The following is a 15,730-nucleotide window of genomic DNA, read 5'->3' on the forward strand; positions in this document are numbered from 1 at the left end:
AGAAATTAACCTATTCGATTTCAGCCTCAAATAACGAGCATTAAAACATTTTTCACGATTATCCGAGGTTCGACGAATGCTGGTTTATGGCATACCGGCACCCCCAAATGTCTTCCGTTGGTACTCAAATTTTGCGTGGCCGCTTTATCTGACCTGAGAAACTTTTTAAGTGATTTCCGGAGACTTTTCTTCCGGGACCCTGGAATCCCGAAAAACCGTGTATATACACTTCAATTTGACCCGTTCGGGAGGTCGTACAGGACCCTGTTTCTTTTACTCCCGGTTTTTCAATCACGCGTCCGAGCTCATTTCAGGAATTAACCTATTCGATTTCAGCCTCAAATAACGAGCATTAAAACATTTTTCACGATTATCCGAGGTTCGACGAATGCTGGTTTATGGCATACTGGGACCCCCAAATGTCTTCCGTTGGTACTCAAATTTTGCGTGACCGCTTTATCTGACCCGATGAACTTTCTAAGTGATTTCTGGAGAATTTTGTTTGGGGACCCTGGATTCCCGAAAAACCGTGTATTATACACCTCAATTTGAGCCGTTCGAGAGGTTGTACTGGACCCTGTTTCTTTTTCTCTCGGGTGTTTTATCACGCGTTCCAGCTCATTTCAGAAATTAACCTATTCGATTTCAGCCTCAAATAACGAGCATTAATACATTTTTCACGATTATCCGAGTCTCGACGAATGCTGGTTTATGGGGACCTCCAAATGTCTTCCATTGGTACTCAAATTTTGCGTGGTCGCTTTATCTGACCCGAGGAACTTTCTATATGATTTCCGGGGAATTTTGTTCCGGGACCCTGGAATCACGAAAAACCGTGTATTATACACTTCAATTTGAGCAGTTCGGGAGGTCGTACAGGGCCCTGTTTCTTTTTCTCACGGTTTTTCAATCACGCGTCCGAGCTCATTTCAGGAATTAACCTATTCGATTCAACCTCAAATAACGAGCATTAATACATTTTCACGATTATCCAAAGCTCGACGAATCTTTGGTTTATGGCATAACGGGACCTCCAAATGTCTTCCGTTGGTACTAAAATTTTTGCGTGGCGCTTTATCGACCCGAGGAACTTTCTATATGATTTCGGGAATTTTATTTCGGGACCTAGAATCCCGAAAAACCGTGTATTATACACTTCAATTTGAGCAGTTCGGGAGGTCGTACAGGGCCCTGTTTCTTTTTCTCACGGTTTTTCAATCACGCGTCCGAGCTCATTTCAGGAATTAACCTATTCGATTTCAGCCTCAAATAACGAGCATTAATACATTTTTCACGATTATCCGAAACTCGACGAATCTTTGGTTTATGGCATACCGGGACCCCCAAATGTCTTCCGTTGGTACTCAAATTTTGCGTGGCCGCTTTATCTGCACGAGGAATTTCTATGTGATTTCCGGAGAATTTTGTTCCGGGACCTAGAATCCCGAAAAACCGTGTATTATACACTTCAATTTGACCCGTTCGGGAGGTCGTACAGACCACTGTTTCTTTTTCTCCCGGTTTTTCAATCACGCGTCCGAGCTCATTTCTGGAATTAACCTATTCGATTTCAGCCTCAAATAACGAGCATTAAAACATTTTTCACGATTATCCGAGTTTCGACGAATGGTGGTTTATGGCATACCGGCACCCCCAAATGTCTCCCGTTGGTACTCAAATTTTGCGTGGCCGCTTTATCTGATCCGAGAACATTCTATGTGATTTCCGGAGACTTTTCTTCCGGGATCCTCGAATCCCGAAAAACCGTGTATCATACACCTCAATTTGAGCCGTTCGGGAGGTCATACCGGACCCTATTTCTTTTTCTCCCAGTTTTTTAATCACGCGTCCGAGCTCATTTCAGGAATTAACCTATTCGATTTCATCCTCAAAAAACGAGCATTAATAGATTTTTCACGATAATCCGAGGTTCGACGAATGCTGGTTTATGGCATACCGGCACCCCCAAATGTCTTCCGTTGGTACTCAAATTTTGCGTGGCCGCTTTATCTGACCCGAGGAACTTTCTATATGATTTCCGGGGAATTTTGTTCCGGGACCCTAGAATCCCGAAAAACCGTGTATTATACACTTCAATTTGACCCGTTCGGAAGGTCGTACAGGACCCTGTTTCTTTTTCTCCCGGTTTTTCAATCACGCGTCCGAGCTCATTTCAGAAATTAACCTATTCGATTTCAGCCTCAAATAACGAGCATTAATACATTTTTCACGATTATCCAAAGCTCGACGAATGCTGGTTTATGGCATAACGGGACCTCCAAATGTCTTCCGTTGGTACTAAAATTTTTGCGTGGCCGCTTTATCTGACCCGAGGAACTTTCTATATGATTTCCGGGGAATTTTGTTTCGGGACCCTAGAATCCCGAAAAACCGTGTATTATACACTTCAATTTGAGCAGTTCGGGAGGTCGTACAAGGCCCTGTTTCTTTTTCTCACGGTTTTTCAATCACGCGTCCGAGCTCATTTCAGGAATTAACCTATTCGATTTCAGCCTCAAATAACGAGCATTAATACATTTTTCACGATTATCCGAAACTCGACGAATGCTGGTTTATGGCATACCGGGACCCCCAAATGTCTTCCGTTGGTACTCAAATTTTACGTGGCCGCTTTATCTGGCACGAGGAATTTCTATGTGATTTCCGGAAAATTTTGTTCTGGGACCCTAGAATCCCGAAAAACCGTGTATTATACACTTCAATTTGACCCGTTCGGGAGGTCGTACAGGACCCTGTTTCTTTTTCTCCCGGTTTTTCAATCACGCGTCCGAGCTCATTTCTGGAATTAACCTATTCGATTTCAGCCTCAAATAACGAGCATTAAAACATTTTTCACGATTATCCGAGTTTCGACGAATGGTGGTTTATGGATACCGGCACCCCCAAATGTCTCCCGTTGGTACTCAAATTTTGCGTGGCCGCTTTATCTGATCCGAGAACATTCTATGTGATTTCCGGAGACTTTTCTTCCGGGATCCTCGAATCCCGAAAAACCGTGTATCATACACCTCAATTTGAGCCGTTCGGGAGGTCATACCGGACCCTATTTCTTTTTCTCCCAGTTTTTTAAATCACGCGTCCGAGCTCATTTCGAATTAACCTATTCGATTTCATCCTCAAAAACGAGCATTAATAGATTTTCACGATAATCCGAGGTTCGACGAATGCTGGTATATGGCATACCGGGACCCCTAAATGTCTTCCGTTGGTACTCAAATTTTGCGTGGCCGCTTTATCTGACCCGAGGAACTTTCTATATGATTTCCGGGGAATTTTGTTCCGTGACCCTAGAATCCCGAAAAACCGTGTATTATACACTTCAATTTGACCCGTTCGGAAGGTCGTACAGGACCCTGTTTCTTTTTCTCCCGGTTTTTCAATCACGCGTCCGAGCTCATTTCAGAAATTAACCTATTCGATTTCAGCCTCAAATAACGAGCATTAATACATTTTTCACGATTATCCGAGGCTCGACGAATGCTGGTATATGGCATGCCGGGACCCCCAAATGTCTTCCGTTGGTACTCAAATTTTGCGTGGCCGCTTTTTCTAACCCGAGGAACTTTCTATGTGATTTCCGGAGAATTTTGTTCCGGGACCCTGGAATCCCGAAAAACCGTGTATTATACACTTCAATTTGAGCCGTTCGGGAGGTCGTACAGGACCCTGTTTCTTTTTCTCCCGGTTTTTCAATCACGCGTCCGAGCTCATTTCAGGAATTAACCTATTCGATTTCAGCCTCAAATAACGAGCATTTATACATTTTTCACGGTTATCCGAGGCTCGACGAATGCTGGTATATGGCATACCGTGACCCCAAATGTCTTCCGTTGGTACTCAAATTTTGCGTGGCGCTTTTTCGACCCGGGGAACTTTCTATGCGATTTCGGAGAATTTTGTTCCGGGACCCCGGAATCCCAAAAACCGTGTATTATACACTTCAATTTGAGCCGTTCGGGGGGTCGTACAGGACCCTGTTTCTTTTTCTCCCGGTTTTTCAATCACGCGTCCGAGCTCATTTCAGAAATTAACCTATTCGATTTCAGCCTCAAATAACGAGCATTAATCCATTTTTCACGATTATCCGAGGGTCGACGAATGCTGGTTTATGGCATACCGGCACCCCCAAATGTCTTCCGTTGGTAATCAAATTTTGCGTGTCCGCTTTATCGACCGAGGAACTTTCTATATGATTTCAGGGAATTTTGTTCCGGACCCTAGAATCCCGAAAAACCGTGTATTATACACTTCAATTTGACCCGTTCGGAAGGTCGTACAGGACCCTGTTTCTTTTTCTCCCGGTTTTTCAATCACGCGTCCGAGCTCATTTCAGAAATTAACCTATTCGATTTCAGCCTCAAATAACGAGCATTAATACATTTTTCACGATTATCCAAAGCTCGACGAATGCTGGTTTATGGCATAACGGGACCTCCAAATGTCTTCCGTTGGTACTAAAATTTTTGCGTGGCCGCTTTATCTGACCCGAGGAACTTTCTATATGATTTCCGGGGAATTTTGTATCGGGACCCTAGAATCCCGAAAAACCGTGTATTATACACTTCAATTTGAGCAGTTCGGGAGGTCGTACAAGGCCCTGTTTCTTTTTCTCACGGTTTTTCAATCACGCGTCCGAGCTCATTTCAGGAATTAACCTATTCGATTTCAGCCTCAAATAACGAGCATTAATACATTTTTCACGATTATCCGAAACTCGACGAATCTTTGGTTTATGGCATACCGGCACCCCAAATGTCTTCCGTTGGTACTCAAATTTTGCGTGGCCGCTTTATCCGCACGAGGAATTTCTATGTGATTTCCGGAAAATTTTGTTCTGGGACCCTAGAATCCCGAAAAACCGTGTATTATACACTTCAATTTGACCCGTTCGGGAGGTCGTACAGGACCCTGTTTCTTTTTCTCCCGGTTTTTCAATCACGCGTCCGAGCTCATTTCTGGAATTAACCTATTCGATTTCAGCCTCAAATAACGAGCATTAAAACATTTTTCACGATTATCCGAGTTTCGACGAATGGTGGTTTATGGATACCGGCACCCCCAAATGTCTCCCGTTGGTACTCAAATTTTGCGTGGCCGCTTTATCTGATCCGAGAACATTCTATGTGATTTCCGGAGACTTTTCTTCCGGGATCCTCGAATCCCGAAAAACCGTGTATCATACACCTCAATTTGAGCCGTTCGGGAGGTCATACCGGACCCTATTTCTTTTTCTCCCAGTTTTTTAATCACGCGTCCGAGCTCATTTCAGGAATTAACCTATTCGATTTCATCCTCAAAAAACGAGCATTAATAGATTTTTCACGATAATCCGAGGCTCGACGAATGCTGGTATATGGCATACCGGGACCCCTAAATGTCTTCCGTTGGTACTCAAATTTTGCGTGGCCGCTTTATCTGACCCGAGGAACTTTCTATATGATTTCCGGGGAATTTTGTTCCGTGACCCTAGAATCCCGAAAAACCGTGTATTATACACTTCAATTTGACCCGTTCGGAAGGTCGTACAGGACCCTGTTTCTTTTTCTCCCGGTTTTTCAATCACGCGTCCGAGCTCATTTCAGAAATTAACCTATTCGATTTCAGCCTCAAATAACGAGCATTAATACATTTTTCACGATTATCCGAGGCTCGACGAATGCTGGTATATGGCATGCCGGGACCCCCAAATGTCTTCCGTTGGTACTCAAATTTTGCGTGGCCGCTTTTTCTAACCCGAGGAACTTTCTATGTGATTTCCGGAGAATTTTGTTCGGGGACCCTGGAATCCCGAAAAACCGTGTATTATACACTTCATTTTGAGCCGTTCGGGAGGTCGTACAGGACCCTGTTTCTTTTTCTCCCGGTTTTTCAATCACGCGTCCGAGCTCATTTCAGGAATTAACCTATTCGATTTCAGCCTCAAATAACGAGCATTTATACATTTTTCACGGTTATCCGAGGCTCGACGAATGCTGGTATATGGCATACCGTGACCCCCAAATGTCTTCCGTTGGTACTCAAATTTTGCGTGGCCGCTTTTTCTGACCCGGTGAACTTTCTATGTGATTTCCGGAGAAATTTGTTCCGGGACCCTGGAATCCCGAAAAACCGTGTATTATACACTTCAATTTGAGCCGTTCGGGGGGTCGTACAGGACCCTGTTTCTTTTTCTCCCGGTTTTTCAATCACGCGTCCGAGCTCATTTCAGAAATTAACCTATTCGATTTCAGCCTCAAATAACGAGCATTAATCCATTTTTCACGATTATCCGAGGGTCGACGAATGCTGGTTTATGGCATACCGGCACCCCCAAATGTCTTCCGTTGGTAATCAAATTTTGCGTGTCCGCTTTATCTGACCCGAGGAACTTTCTATATGATTTCCGGGGAATTTTGTTCCGGGACCCTAGAATCCCGAAAAACCGTGTATTATACACTTCAATTTGACCCGTTCGGAAGGTCGTACAGACCACTTTTCTTTTTCTCCCGGTTTTTCAATCACGCGTCCGAGCTCATTTCAGAAATTAACCTATTCGATTTCAGCCTCAAATAACGAGCATTAATACATTTTTCACGATTATCCAAAGCTCGACGAATGCTGGTTTATGGCATAACGGGACCTCCAAATGTCTTCCGTTGGTACTAAAATTTTTGCGTGGCCGCTTTATCTGACCCGAGGAACTTTCTATATGATTTCCGGGGAATTTTGTATCGGGACCCTAGAATCCCGAAAAACCGTGTATTATACACTTCAATTTGAGCAGTTCGGGAGGTCGTACAAGGCCCTGTTTCTTTTTCTCACGGTTTTTCAATCACGCGTCCGAGCTCATTTCAGGAATTAACCTATTCGATTTCAGCCTCAAATAACGAGCATTAATACATTTTTCACGATTATCCGAAACTCGACGAATGCTGGTTTATGGCATACCGGGACCCCCAAATGTCTTCCGTTGGTACTCAAATTTTGCGTGGCCGCTTTATCTGGCACGAGGAATTTCTATGTGATTTCCGGAAAATTTTGTCCTGGGACCCTAGAATCCCGAAAAACCGTGTATTATACACTTCAATTTGACCCGTTCGGGAGGTCGTACAGGACCCTGTTTCTTTTTCTCCCGGTTTTTCAATCACGCGTCCGAGCTCATTTCAGGAATTAACCTATTCGATTTCAGCCTCAAATAACGAGCATTAAAACATTTTTCACGATTATCCGAGTTTCGACGAATGGTGGTTTATGGCATACCGGCACCCCCAAATGTCTTCCGTTGGTACTCAAATTTTGCGTGGCCGCTTTATCTGATCCGAGAACATTCTATGTGATTTCCGGAGACTTTTCTTCCGGGATCCTCGAATCCCGAAAAACCGTGTATCATACACCTCAATTTGAGCCGTTCGGGAGGTCATACCGGACCCTATTTCTTTTTCTCCCAGTTTTTTAATCACGCGTCCGAGCTCATTTCAGGAATTAACCTATTCGATTTCATCCTCAAAAAACGAGCATTAATAGATTTTTCACGATAATCCGAGGCTCGACGAATGCTGGTATATGGCATACCGGGACCCCCAAATGTCTTCCGTTGGTACTCAAATTTTGCGTGGCCGCTTTATCTGACCCGAGGAACTTTCTATATGATTTCCGGGAATTTTGTTCCGGACCCTAGAATCCCGAAAAACCGTGTATTATACACTTCAATTTGACCCGTTCGGAAGGTCGTACAGACCTGTTTCTTTTTCTCCCGGTTTTTTAATCACGCGTCCGAGCTCATTTCGAAATTAACCTATTCGATTTCAGCCTCAAATAACGAGCATTAATACATTTTTCACGATTATCCGAGGCTCGACGAATGCTGGTATATGGCATGCCGGGACCCCCAAATGTCTTCCGTTGGTACTCAAATTTTGCGTGGCCGCTTTTTCTAACCCGAGGAACTTTCTATGTGATTTCCGGAGAATTTTGTTCGGGGACCCTGGAATCCCGAAAAACCGTGTATTATACACTTCATTTTGAGCCGTTCGGGAGGTCGTGCAGACCTGTTTTTTTTCTCCCGGTTTTTCAATCACGCGTCCGAGCTCATTTCAGGAATTAACCTATTCGATTTCAGCCTCAAATAACGAGCATTTATACATTTTTCACGGTTATCCGAGGCTCGACGAATGCTGGTATATGGCATACCGTGACCCCCAAATGTCTTCCGTTGGTACTCAAATTTTGCGTGGCCGCTTTTTCTGACCCGGGAACTTTCTATGTGATTTCGGAGAAATTTGTTCCGGACCCTGAATCCCGAAAAACCGTGTATTATACACTTCAATTTGAGCCGTTCGGGGGGTCGTACAGGACCCTGTTTCTTTTTCTCCCGGTTTTTCAATCACGCGTCCGAGCTCATTTCAGAAATTAACCTATTCGATTTCAGCCTCAAATAACGAGCATTAATCCATTTTTCACGATTATCCGAGGGTCGACGAATGCTGGTTTATGGCATACCGGCACCCCCAAATGTCTTCCGTTGGTAATCAAATTTTGCGTGTCCGCTTTATCTGGCCCGAGGAATTTCTATGTGATTTCCGGAAAATTTTGTTCTGGGACCCTGGAATCCCGAAAAACCGTGTATTATACACTTCAATTTGAACCGTTCGGGAGGTCGTACAGGACCTTGTATCTTTTTCTCCCGGTTTTTCAATCACGCGTTCAAGCTCATTTCAGAAATTAACCTATTCGATTTCAGCCTCAAATAACGAGCATTAAAACATTTTTCACGATTATCCGAGGTTCGACGAATGCTGGTTTATGGCATACCGGCACCCCCAAATGTCTTCCGTTGGTACTCAAATTTTGCGTGGCCGCTTTATCTGACCTGAGAAACTTTTTAAGTGATTTCCGGAGACTTTTCTTCCGGGACCCTGGAATCCCGAAAAACCGTGTATATACACTTCAATTTGACCTGTTCGGGAGGTCGTGCAGACCCTGTTTCTTTTACTCCCTGTTTTTCAATCACGCGTCCGAGCTCATTTCAGAATTAACCTATTCGATTTCACCTCAAATAACGAGCATTAATACATTTTTCACGATTATCCGAGGTTCGACGAATGCTTTGGTTTATGGCATCTTTGGACCCCAAATGTCTTCCGTTGGTACTCAAATTTTGCGTGACCGCTTTATCTGACCCGATGAACTTTCTAAGTGATTTACGGAGAATTTTGTTTGGGGACCCTGGATTCCCGAAAAACCGTGTATTATACACCTCAATTTGAGCCGTTCGGGAGGTTGTACCGGACCCTGTTTCTTTTTCTCCAGGGTTTTTTATCACGCGTTCGAGCTCATTTCAGAAATTAACCTATTCGATTTCAACCTCAAATAACGAGCATTAATACATTTTTCACGATTATCCGAGTCTCGACGAATGCTGGTTTATGGGGGGACCTCCAAATGTCTTCCATTGGTACTCAAATTTTGCGTGGTCGCTTTATCTGACCCGAGGAACTTTCTATATGATTTCCGGGGAATTTTGTTCCGGGACCCTGGAATCACGAAAAACCGTGTATTATACACTTCAATTTGAGCGATTCGGGAGGTCGACAGGCCTGTTTCTTTTTCTCACGGTTTTTCAATCACGCGTCCGAGCTCATTTCAGGAATTAACCTATTCGATTTCAGCCTCAAATAACGAGCATTAATACATTTTTCACGATTATCCAAAGCTCGACGAATGCTGGTTTATGGCATAACGGGACCTCCAAATGTCTTCCGTTGGTACTAAAATTTTTGCGTGGCCGCTTTATCTGACCCGAGGAACTTTCTATATGATTTCCGGGGAATTTTGTTCCGGGACCCTAGAATCCCGAAAAACCGTGTATTATACACTTCAATTTGAGCGATTCGGGAGGTCGTACAAAGGCCCCTGTTTCTTTTTCTCACTGTTTTTCAATCACGCGTCCGAGCTCATTTCAGGAATTAACCTATTCGATTTCAGCCTCAAATAACGAGCATTAATACATTTTTCACGATTATCCGAAACTCGACGAATGCTGGTTTATGGCATACCGGGACCCCCAAATGTCTTCCGTTGGTACTCAAATTTTGCGTGGCCGCTTTATCTGGCACGAGGAATTTCTATGTGATTTCCGGAAAATTTTGTTCTGGGACCCTAGAATCCCGAAAAACCGTGTATTATACACTTCAATTTGACCCGTTCGGGAGGTCGACAGACCTGTTTCTTTTTCTCCCGGTTTTTCAATCACGCGTCCGAGCTCATTTCTGGAATTAACCTATTCGATTTCAGCCTCAAATAACGAGCATTAAAACATTTTTCACGATTATCCGAGTTTCGACGAATGGTGGTTTATGGCATACCGGCACCCCAATGTCTCCGTTGGTACTCAAATTTTGCGTGGCCGCTTTATCTGATCCGAGAACATTCTATGTGATTTCCGGAGACTTTTCTTCCGGGATCCTCGAATCCCGAAAAACCGTGTATCATACACCTCAATTTGAGCCGTTCGGGAGGTCATACCGGACCCTATTTCTTTTTCTCCCAGTTTTTTAATCACACGTCCGAGCTCATTTCAGAAATTAACCTATTCGATTTCATCCTCAAATAACGAGCATTAATAGATTTTTCACGATAATCCGAGGCTCGACGAATGCTGGTATATGGCATACCGGGACCCCCAAATGTCTTCCGTTGGTACTCAAATTTTGCGTGGCCGCTTTATCTGACCCGAGGAACTTTCTATATGATTTCCGGGGAATTTTGTTCCGGGACCCTAGAATCCCAAAAAACCGTGTATTATACACTTCAATTTGACCCGTTCGGGAGGTCGTACAGGACCCTGTTTCTTTTTCTCCCGGTTTTTCAATCACGCGTCCGAGCTCATTTCAGGAATTAACCTATTCGATTTCAGCCTCAAATAACGAGCATTAATACATTTTTCACGATTATCCGAGGCTCGACGAATGCTGGTATATGGCATGCCGGGACCCCCAAATGTCTTCCGTTGGTACTCAAATTTTGCGTGGCCGCTTTTTCTAACCCGAGGAACTTTCTATGTGATTTCCGGAGAATTTTGTTCGGGGACCCTGGAATCCCGAAAAACCGTGTATTATACAATTCATTTTGAGCCGTTCGGGAGGTCGTACAGGACCCTGTTTCTTTTTCTCCCGGTTTTTCAATCACGCGTCCGAGCTCATTTCAGGAATTAACCTATTCGATTTCAGCCTCAAATAACGAGCATTAATACATTTTTCACGGTTATCCGAGGCTCGACGAATCTTTGGTATATGGCATACCGTGACCCCCAAATGTCTTCCGTTGGTACTCAAATTTTGCGTGGCCGCTTTTTCGACCGGAAACTTTCTATGTGATTTCGGAGAATTTTGTTCCGGGACCCTGGAATCCCGAAAACCGTGTATTATACACTTCAATTTGAGCCGTTCGGGGTCGTGCAGACCCTGTTTCTTTTCTCCCGGTTTTTCAATCACGCGTCCGAGCTCATTTCAGAAATTAACTTATTCGATTTCAGCCTCAAATAACGAGCATTAATCCATTTTTCACGATTATCCGAGGTTCGACGAATGCTGGTTTATGGCATACCGGCACCCCCAAATGTCTTCCGTTGGTAATCAAATTTTGCGTGTCCGCTTTATCTGGCCCGAGGAATTTCTATGTGATTTCCGGAAAATTTTGTTCTGGGACCCTGGAATCCCGAAAAACCGTGTATTATACACTTCAATTTGAACCGTTCGGGAGGTCGTACAGGACCCTGTATCTTTTTTTCCCGGTTTTTCAATCACGCGTTCAAGCTCATTTCAGAAATTAACCTATTCGATTTCAGCCTCAAATAACGAGCATTAAAACATTTTTCACGATTATCCGAGGTTCGACGAATGCTGGTTTATGGCATACCGGCACCCCCAAATGTCTTCCGTTGGTACTCAAATTTTGCGTGGCCGCTTTATCTGACCTGAGAAACTTTTTAAGTGATTTCCGGAGACTTTTCTTCCGGGACCCTGGAATCCCGAAAAACCGTGTATATATACTTCAATTTGACCCGTTCGGGAGGTCGTACAGGACCCTGTTTCTTTTACTCCCGGTTTTTCAATCACGCGTCCGAGCTCATTTCAAGAATTAACCTATTCGATTTCAGCCTCAAATAACGAGCATTAAAACATTTTTCACGATTATCCGAGGTTCGACGAATCTTTGGTTTATGGCATCTTTGGGACCCCAAATGTCTTCCGTTGGTACTCAAATTTTGCGTGACCGCTTTATCTGACCCGATGAACTTTCTAAGTGATTTCTGGAGAATTTTGTTCGGGGACCCTGGATTCCCGAAAAACCGTGTATTATACACCTCAATTTGAGCCGTTCGGGAGGTTGTACCGGGCCCTGTTTATTTTTCTCCCGGGTTTTTTATCACGCGTTCGAGCTCATTTCAGAAATTAACCTATTCGATTTCAGCCTCAAATAACGAGCATTAATACATTTTTCACGATTATCCGAGTCTCGACGAATGCTGGTTTATGGGGACCTCCAAATGTCTTCCATTGGTACTCAAATTTTGCGTGGTCGCTTTATCTGACCCGAGGAACTTTCTATATGATTTCCGGGGAATTTTGTTCCGGGACCCTGGAATCACGAAAAACCGTGTATTATACACTTCAATTTGAGCGATTCGGGAGGTCGTGCAGGCCTATTTCTTTTTCTCACGGTTTTTCAATCACGCGTCCGAGCTCATTTCAGGAATTAACCTATTCGATTTCAGCCTCAAATAACGAGCATTAATACATTTTTCACGATTATCCAAAGCTCGACGAATGCTGGTTTATGGCATACCGGGACCCCCAAATGTATTCCGTTGGTACTCAAATTTTGCATGGCCGCTTTATCTAGCCCGAGGAATTTCTATGTGATTTCTGGAAAATTTTGTTCCGGGAACCTGTAATCCCGAAAAACCGTGTATTCTACACTTCAATTTGACCCGTTCGGGAGGTCGTACAGGACCCTGTTTCTTTTTCTCCCGGTTTTTCAATCACGCGTCCGAGCTCATTTCAGGAATTAACCTATTCGATTTCAGCCTCAAATAACGAGCATTAATACATTTTTCACGATTATCCGAGACTCGACGAATGCTGGTATATGGCATACCGGGACCCCCAAATGTCTTTCGTTGGTACTCAAATTTTGCGTGGCCGCTTTTTCTGACCCGAGGAACTTTCTATGTGATTTCCAGAGAAATTTTTCCCGGGACCCTGGAATTCCGAAAAACCGTGTATTATACACTTCAGTTTGAGCCGGTCAGGAGGTCGTACAGGACCCTGTTTCTTTTTCTCCCGGTTTTTCAATCACGCATCCGAGCTCATTTCAGGAATTAACCTATTCGATTTCAGCCTCAAATAACGAGCATTAATACATTTTTCACGATTATCCGAGACTCGACGAATCTTTGGTATATGGCATACCAGTACCCCAAATGTCTTACGTTGGTACTCAAATTTTTCGTGGCCGCTTTATCTGACCCGAGGAACTTTTTATGTGATTTCCGGAGAATTTTGTTCCGGGACCCTGGAATCCCGAAAAACCGTGTATTATACACTTCAATTTGAGCCGTTCGGGAGGTCGTACAGGGCCATGTTTCTTTTTTTCACGGTTTTTCAATCACGCGTCCGAGCTCATTTCAGGAATTAACCTATTCGATTTCAGCCTCAAATAACGAGCATTAATACATTTTTCACGATTATCCGAAGCTCGACGAATGCTGGTTTATGGCATACCGGGACCCCCAAATGTCTTACGTTGGTACTCAAATTTTTCGTGTCCCCTTTATCTGACCCGAGGAACTTTTTATGTGATTTCCGGAGAATTTTGTTCCGGGACCCTGGAATCCCGAAAAACCGTGTATTATACACTTCAATTTGAGCCGTTCGGGAGGTCAAACAGGGCCCTGTTTCTTTTTCTCACGATTTTTCAATCACGCATCCGAGCTCATTTCAGGAATTAACCTATTCGATTTCAGCCTCAAATAACGAGCATTAATACATTTTTCACAATTATCCGAAGCTCGACGAATGTTGGTTTATGGCATACCGGGACCCCCAAATGTCTTCATTTGGTACTCAAATTTTGCGTGGCCGCTTTATCTGACCCGAGGAACTTTCTATGTGATTTCCGGAAAAAAAAATTCTGGGAGATTGGAATCCCGAAAACCCGTGTATTATACACTTCAATTTGACCCGTTCGGGAGGTCGTACAGGACCCTGTTTCTTTTTCTCCCGGTTTTTCAATCACGCGTCCGAGCTCATTTCAGGTACTAACCTATTCGATTTCAACCTCAAATAACGAGCATTAATACATTTTTCACGATTATCCGAGGCTCGATGAATACTGGTATATGGCATACCGGTACCCCCAAATGTCTTCCGTTGGTACTCAAATTTTGCGTGGCCGCTTTATCTGACCCGAGGAGCTTTCTATGTGATATCCGGAGAATTTTGTTCCGGGACCCTGGAATCCCGAAAAACCGTGTATTATACACTTCAATTTAAGCCGTTCGGGAGGTCGTACAGGACCCTGTTTCTTTTTCTCCCGGTTTTTCAATCACGCGTTCGAACTCGTTTCATGAATTAACCTATTCGATTTCAGCCTCAAATAACGAGCATTAATACATTTTTCACGATTAACCGAGACTCGACGAATCTTTGGTATATGGCATACCAGTACCCCAAATGTCTTCCGTTGGTGCTCAAACTTTGCGTGGCCGCTTTATCGACCCGAGGAACTTTTTATGTGATTTCCGGAGAATTTTGTTCCTAACCCCGGAATCCCAAAAACCGTGTATTATACACTTCAATTTGAGCCGTTCGGGAGGTCGTGCAGGCCTGTTTCTTTTTCTCCCGGTTTTTCAATCACGCGTCCGAGCTCATTTCAGGAATTAACCTATTCGATTTCAGCCTCAAATAACGAGCATTAATACATTTTTCACGATTATCCGAAGCTCGACGAATGCTGGTTCATGGCATACCGGGAGCCCCAAATGTCTTCATTTGGTACTCAAATTTTGCGTGGCCGCTTTATCTGACCCGAGGAACTTTCTATGTGATTTCCGGAAAAAAATTTCGGGAGCTTGGAATCCAGAAACCCGTGTATTATACACTTCAATTTGACCCGTTCGGGAGGTCGTACAGGACCCTGTTTCTTTTTCTCCCGGTTTTTCAATCACGGGTCCGAGCTCATTTCAGGTATTAACCTATTCGATTTCAACCTCAAATAACGAGCATTAATACATTTTTCAAGATTATCCGAGGCTCGATGAATACTGGTATATGGCATACCGGTACCCCCAAATGTCTTCCGTTGGTACTCAAATTTTGCGTGGCCGCTTTATCTGACCCGAGGAGCTTTCTATGTGATATCCGGAGAATTTTGTTCCGGGACCCTGGAATCCCGAAAAACCGTGTATTATACACTTCAATTTGAGCCGTTCGGGAGGTCGTACAGGACCCTGTTTCTTTTTCTCCCGGTTTTTCAATCACGCGTTCGAACTCGTTTCATGAATTAACCTATTCGATTTCAGCCTCAAATAACGAGCATTAATACATTTTTCACGATTAACCGAGACTCGACGAATGCTGGTATATGGCATACCAGTACCCCCAAATGTCTTACGTTGGTACTCAAATTTTTCGTGGCCGCTTTATCTGACCCGAGGAACTTTTATGTG

The sequence above is a fragment of the Silene latifolia genome, chromosome X (assembly GCF_048544455.1).
Source record: "Silene latifolia isolate original U9 population chromosome X, ASM4854445v1, whole genome shotgun sequence".
NCBI classification, from domain to species: Eukaryota; Viridiplantae; Streptophyta; class Magnoliopsida; order Caryophyllales; family Caryophyllaceae; genus Silene; species Silene latifolia.